We start from the raw sequence: 7,638 nt of genomic DNA, 5'->3' as shown, positions 1-7,638 counted from the left end.
ATTTTGATGGGAATAATGGAATTTGTTTAAATGCATTCATCCTCCCCCTTCCCTCCCCTCTTCCCTTGGAAACTAGTGGTTCATCACACTGTTCTAGAAATAACTGATAGAATTTCATTTCAACCCTTATCTGTAAGTAACGTAATTCATTTTTTAAAATATTTAATTCATTTAAAAGCTCTTGTTCTCTTCATTGTCTCCTAGTTGTTATGTAGATTTATTTTGTGATTTAGTAGAAATGCTAGGCTGTTGCCTTACTTACTACTATATAAGTGAGGATACATTGAAGAATATATGACATGCTTTTGATATCCTAAAATCACCTCTCCTGCAATGCAATATATGACATTATAATATTTTATAGACATTATTTTATAGTTCAAAATAGAAAAGTATGTTTTGCAAGCAAACTCTCAAAATAATACTATAGTATAGGAGCTTAGAAGAAAACTGCTTGGCACTATGCATTATTGTAATGATATACTTCACATTCTTTGTTTTTTGAAATTCTGAATTGTTGTAAGAGTTGTGCTATTATATTTAGGTACATTGTGTTCTGACCAATTTCAAGAGTGGGGTACTTCAAGTATTTCCTTCCTGGCTTAAAGAGTATTAATAGCCTATCTGTTCAACAATAATTAAAAACAAGACAAAACAAAACAAAAAAACCAACCTTGTTCTTTTTAAGTGTATGGTGGTTTTCTGGAAACATTACCTTTATTTTCTGCACTGTGGTTCATAGCAGAAAAAGCAAAGTACCTCTCAGCACAGAAAACTGCAATAGTTGGAACTGGGAAACAAAGTGTTAGAAAACAGTGTTTCCTATGTATATTTACATATTATTATATTTGAAGGGAACTTATAAGCAGAAGGGGGACTGACTTTTTACGTGGTCTAATACTGATAGGACTAGGGGAAATGGCTTTAAATGAAAAGATAAAAGATTTAGGTTAGAATTGGGAAGAAATTATTTACTCAGAGGGTGGTGAGGCATTGGCATAGAGAATCTGTGTATGTCCCAGCCCTGGAGGTGCTCAAGGCTGGGTTGTAAGGGGCCCTGGGCAGCCTGATCTAGTGCCTGCTTTAGTGGTTGGCTACCCTGCCCACAGCAGGGGGGATGGAACAAGGTGATCTTTAAGGTCCTTTCCAACCTAAGCCATTCTGTGATTTATACATTACTATTTTTTTCTAAGTCACTTCAGGGCAGAGAAATTGAATCTGATTTGTAAAGTACATTATGAATGCACTTATATGCAGAATATGAAGCATATACCAATACCTCCTGGTATTTTCCTGTGGTTTAATAGAATTGTCCAATCCATGGCTACATCAGTATCTTGCTTTTAATATTCAGTATATTGCTTCACATCACAATATACACAATTTAATTTCTGGCAAACTTTTCTCACCACTTTTATTGGCGTACTGTTTGGTTTTTTTATCTACAAGGGACTGTCTGTGCTCTCTTTACAGCCCTGGAAATGTCACTAGAACTGAGGAAACTATATGGAAATGTGTGAATTGGATTATTTTAGAAGAATGTGTGTAACATACACAATGGAAATACCAGTTTTTATGGTCCAATGTAAGCAAAATATAGATGTGCCCATTAGACTTTAGTTTCCATAAATATATTTAATATATTTATATCTCAGATTGTATCTACCCACTTTCACTGAGCAGTTAATACATACATATATATAGTGATGACAAATATATGCTCTTGGTGCTGAGTTGAAAAAGGAAGACTGCTAAGAACTGTGTTTATCATATAATAACATCTAAATCTGAGTCTATAATAATACAACATATAAGTTTTCCATGTAAGATAGAGCTCTCACAAATACCAATATTTCACTATCCCAAAGTGCCAACTTTTATTTACACTTAGTAGGGAAAAATGTTCCATATGTGACAAAAATCAGTTGCTGTAGAAATGGACTATGTTTATCTATTCTGAGGATACCAGCTGGCAGATATGTTCTGATCCTTCTGCAAACACTTAAGAGACTTTAACACCTGCTTGTCCATGAAGGATCTTGGATGGCTTATTCATTATAGGTTTAGATGAATTACTCCATTACCCACTGCAGTTTGCAGAATTCATTCCTAGGACAACTAGAAAGATAATGTGAAGAATCAAGGGAGATTTCTGAATGCATTGATAATTAAATTTTCTTTAGACATTCTCATTTAAGAAAGAAAATATTGCTCTTAGCCCTTTATGAATTGTGTATATAGAATGGGTTCTTTTGCATTGTTGCTTTCCTGGTTGAACACCTAAGCTAATGAAAGTTAATTTAAAATATTTCTTCAGATTATAAATAAATCAGCTTTTAAAGTTACACCTAAGCATTATACAATTCAAGATAACAGCTGAGAATAATAAGATTATAGTTCTTTCTACTTTAACGTCATAGAATTACACTGTGTTTGGGTATTGGGGAAGTGCCTGTGTTCTTCAGCAGCCTATCAGTGATGACTGCATAAAAGCTGAATTCAGAACTGGTGATCATGGCAGCAGTACTGGAAAACATGTCAGTTCTTTCTAGATCAGTGCTTAAGCACATTTTAAGGAGAGAGTTTGAATGGTTGCTTATAGCTTGGTCTTGTCCTGTGCATACTTTTCACAGCACATCTAAAGTTTAGGGGAAAAAGGAAAAAGAAAAAGGTGTAGAAAATACTCCCAAAGTCAATCCCCCACTTTTTTTTTTTTCTATTTATGTTAACTTTTTCAAAACCAACAATCTTTCTGCCAAACCTGCTGTTGAAGATGTAGGTTATATACTTTTTTTTCCTCAGTATTTGAATATTAGTTCTTGTATGTATGTGTTTTAACTATTTATTTAGTGTCATAAAGTTGCTTTCTTTTAATCACTGTAAGACAGGTACAGAAAATATTTTAAAATTTAATTTTGATTAAAATTTAATCAACCTTTGGTGTTCTTTTTGGAACAGCATCTCTGTTGATAAATTCTTGCAGATGAGGTATTATGCTGCAAGAATCCAAGTGCTTGTTGTTAAGGGCCAGTGATTTCAGGCCACCAATTAGAGTTGGAAAAATCTGCATAATTTAGATTCAAGCAAAATGTAGGAAATCAAAATCTCATGGTGTTCGAATATGTGAAAACAACAACAACAAAAACCAAGGCAGATCAGAAAAATATTAAAATTGCATGTAGGGGATTAAATTCACTATAACTAGAGTGAGACTGAATTTAAAGTTAACAAGTAAAGTGCCTGTTATATCACAGATGACAGCCTTGTATTAAAATACTAATTTGGTTTATTTTTTATATCTTTGCTTTCAAAAAATGTATTATGTAATGAAAAGAATGCAGCATTATTTTTGGCCCTTCTTCTGTGCACTTCTCACCTTCCCAGTGACTGCCCAGTTTCCTACTAGGCTGTGCTCATCTTTTCCCAACATGAGTGAAACTGCATTTCAAGTGTTTGCTAATGGCCATCCCAATTCCATCCCACTTCCCTCTTTCTTTTCTGTTTTTCTTCTTTCTGTCTTTCTTTCTTTTTTGTCAAGAAAGCAAAACTAGAAATGCTATCTGATTTAGCTCGAAACTGAGGCATATCCAGTGCAGCTCCACTTTATTGTATTAGCACTTTCTTTTACTTAGCAGTCTGAATTTAAAAAAACAGCATTTGTTGTCTAGGTTCCAGATTTGGCTGCTCAGCTGTTATCTGAGAACATTTTGATGTATAGATCTGACACAGCAACTATGTATCAGGCTGCAATTTTGGCAATGTTGTCACTAATACAGTAGTAGATAGAAATATCATATGACTGCAGCACAAGAACTCTTTTTTTTCTTTTTTCTTTTCTTTCTTTTTTTTTTTTCTTTGTCTTGAACCCCTGACAAAACATGTTGGATCTACCAACAGTAGTCAGTGGAGAAGTGTAACACAAGCTAGCATAAGCAGCCTTTAGTAGTGGCAGGGACTGACCTGGAAAGGTTTTTGGTGCTTTTGTAATGGAGTACCATACCCAAACTATTTTCCTCTCACATTTCAGAGGCAAATAATTACCAGAAAGGAAATGAAAATAGATGAGAATTTTTACTCGTTTAGCAATGGTTGACGATATTTACTTCTCAGCGCAAACCTTGCCCTTTGTTCCTTACCAAAGGAACACGGAACTGTAGATTTTCAGACTCAAATATTTTTCTTTACAAAACCGCTGGTAAGAGTCAATTCGTATCTTTTGCCGGTAGATGGGGCTGTCCTTTCAGGTCTTTCTTTTTTTCTCTTTCTTTCTCTTTTTCTTTTTCTTTCTCTTTCTTCCTCTCTCTCTCTCTTTTTTTTTTTTTTTTTTTTTTTGGTCTGCTATTTGATTGTATTAGGTAATACACACTGAGCCTCAGCAGGAAGCACTGTGGCTTTTTTTTTGTTTGCTTTTCCCCCAGTGCAAATGCAGTAATTTATGAATACTTGTTAATCTTTTGGAACTGGGATTCTGGGAAAGTTTATTAGAGAGCATTTTATCACCACTATCTCTTAGGTTTTTATTTTTGTCTTTCTGATAATAAATTTGAAATTCCTGTTTTATCTGGTAAGCCAGCAGGATGTTAAATCCTAGACTTTAGTTCATTTATGTTAGCTGTCCATATGGGGTGTTCCCCCTGACTTTTCTTTCTTTGTGGTTAATGCTAAGCATAAATTAAGGAGAAAATCCAGTTTGGTGGTTTTAAAAATGTTTTAAAAGCTGCAGTCAAGTCTGTTGACAGCAGAATATTCTGCTACAAGTTGCATTTCATTGTAATTATATTTTTGGATTTTTGCCAGCTTGGATTTTTGTGGGTTTCTTTCTTCTTTTTGTATTATTGTTATTCAAGAGCTATTTAGAAGTAACAGTGGTCATATTGTTCCTTCATATGGAAAACATACTAAGAACTGAAGCAAGTCAATGCTATAGTTGCAGGAGCAACATTCCCATGGAGAAGCTTGCTTTAAACACTAAATGCTTTACCTAAGTGGTTGGGGGTTTACTGTAGGTAGAAAAGATCACCTCCTCTCTTTTTCTGTATCTCACCCTTTCTTCAGTTTTTCTGATCACATACTTTACCAGAAACCCTTCTTTTAGCTACATACAGATCAAACCTGGTTGTAATGCTACAGGTACAACTCGGTTCATAATCTGAACCGTCTTGCTTTTTCAAACAGCACAAGAAATTGGCCAGGTGGACATCAAGCTCTTTCAGCGTCTTTTCTAAAATGGATTTCTTCTCTGCTCCTTATCTGAGGTACGTGTTTAAAAGACTCTCAGTGAATTCACTTACTGTGGGTTGAGCTGACTGCTCCATCCCCCCTTTGAAAGAGTTGTGGTCATTCATCCTACAGTATTTGAAAATGGATTGGTGTTTTTCTGTCACTGTTGAAAATCTATTCAGTTGCATTTATTTCAGAAATGCTTATTTCATAGTTATGATGTCTAATGCTTGAACTGTATTGGCTTATGAGTACTGTATTCTTGAAATGCACCTACTTTTTCCATTATGTTTTTCAAGCTTGACCCATGTGTTATTAAGTACAAAGGAAGAAGATTGTGCTAAAAATGACTCTGAGAATTAATGTGAAACAATAACAGGATGATTGCTGTCAAGACTGACACCTTGTTGGTTTACTCTCTTGAGCCTAATTTGTGTGATCTTGAATATTTGCTGAAATGTTTAGACACAAGAAAGCAAGCTAGAGACAGGCAGCCTTAATCAGATTGTCTTCAGTTTGTCAGATAGTTGCAGGTAGTTTTCATTATTTTAAACAAAGTATCCATGTCTAGGGAAGAAAAGAAGATCGAATTTTTATTGTATAATGAAGAGTATGATCCAAACAGTTCTAGGGAAATTTTAGGAAAATGATAGCAATTTGCTTAATCGCTCTTTTTAAGTAAAAGGCCTTGCTATAATGAAATTTGGGGATACATTGTAGATAAGTATAATGGAATCATATATCCTATCAGTTGTTTGAAACACTACTTTATATCGGGGGTAAGAATAACTTCTTACTGATCACTGAAATCTATAATAAAATTATTTTCTTAGAATATTAACTTGCTTTGAAATTTCAGGAGTTGTGAATGTCAACAAATGAAAGAGTTCACAAGCTATGTAAAATAAATGGCAGATTACTTCAAAAATGAAGGTGGCCTTGAAGCAGAAAACCTTATGAATGCCTGTGAATATGATTCTTCTCATTGTATTATCTGAATGTCAAGTATTTTAGCTTCACTGCTAATATCCATATCACACCACATCCTGCCCACTTTCAGCACTAGAGTTCCTGCAGTAGGAGTCTTGTACATAACTAACAGAAGCAGATGTGTTCAAGACACAAAAGCACAAAACTTAGCATTGAAGTTTGACCATTAGGTGGTATTTTTCTGATCCTTTCCAAACATTTTTTATTACCTTAAATTGAAGAACTGAGAATAATGTGTGAATGTTTCTCTGCTCCTGGGTATAAGAAATAATCTGGTAATAGGTACTTATCTGCAAATATTTTTTGAGAAGTGGTACGATCTTGCTTTAACTGTGTGTATGTGTGTGTGTAGTTACAATTGTGTTTGATACTCCTTTGAATATATATGTTTTCTTTCATTTAATTAATTTTCTCAAATCCAGTACCAACTCACATGCTGGGTCTTTTGGGCTAAGTATGCTTAATAGGTTTCTTAATTTCTTCCAACAGTAGGGATATATTCTTCAGTTTCTCTACCAAAGACAACTTACATATATTAGAGGCAATGGGATTCCACAGGAGTAAGAGAGAACTGTCTTTGGACTGTAGACTTCCTGTTAACATTAAAAAAAAATGGCAAAAGACAAATTGAATTTCCTTTACTGGCAAATGTATTATACACTGAACAATATATATGCACACTTTTAAACTAAGAAAAAATGTTTTTCTGTTAGAAAAGCATTAGATAAGGAGTGCTATCAGATTCTTTTTAGCATAATCTTTTAGAGCACTTATGTGATCAAATTGCTTAAGGGGAAAAAATCATGAAGTTGAAATCACAGAATGGCAAGGGTTGGAAGGGACCTCCAGGATCACGAATCTCCAACCCCCCTGCCACAGGCAGGGCCACCAACCTCCCCATTTAATACTAAACCAGGCTGCCCAGGGCCCCATCCAACCTGCCCTTGAACACATCCAGGGAAATAATTTACTAAAATGTTCCTTTTTATCTGTTTTAAATTTTACCCATTAAAATCTACAGCTGATATTTCTGTTTGAACTGATTATTGTAGTCAAGTGGGCAATATCATACAAGATCTCCAAACATTTTTTCCCAAAGCTCAGAAGTTCTGGCACATATTTCCATTTTTTTAGTTGTAAATTTATTCTCATTAGATTTCTATCAATGAAAACTTCCCAAAACTTGATGGAAACAACTGAAAGATTACTGTAGGTGAAGTGATTAGTTAAATGACTTACAAAACATAGTCTGTTTTGTGGGCAGGCTAGTCCAATTCCTGTAACATATGCTGATTTTTTTCATTCAGTATTAGTAATATTTAAAGAATGACAATGGTGTCATGACAAAGACATGGGTGTTTAGCGTTTTAGTGTCTCCTAACTTTTACTGATTATTGTGTCACCATTTCTTTCTCTTCCATTTCTGTC

This window comes from Phasianus colchicus, chromosome 7 (assembly GCF_987193195.1).
Source record: "Phasianus colchicus chromosome 7, bPhaCol1.hap1.1, whole genome shotgun sequence".
NCBI lineage: Eukaryota > Metazoa > Chordata > Aves > Galliformes > Phasianidae > Phasianus > Phasianus colchicus.
Note: the sequence above shows the minus strand (reverse complement) of the source record.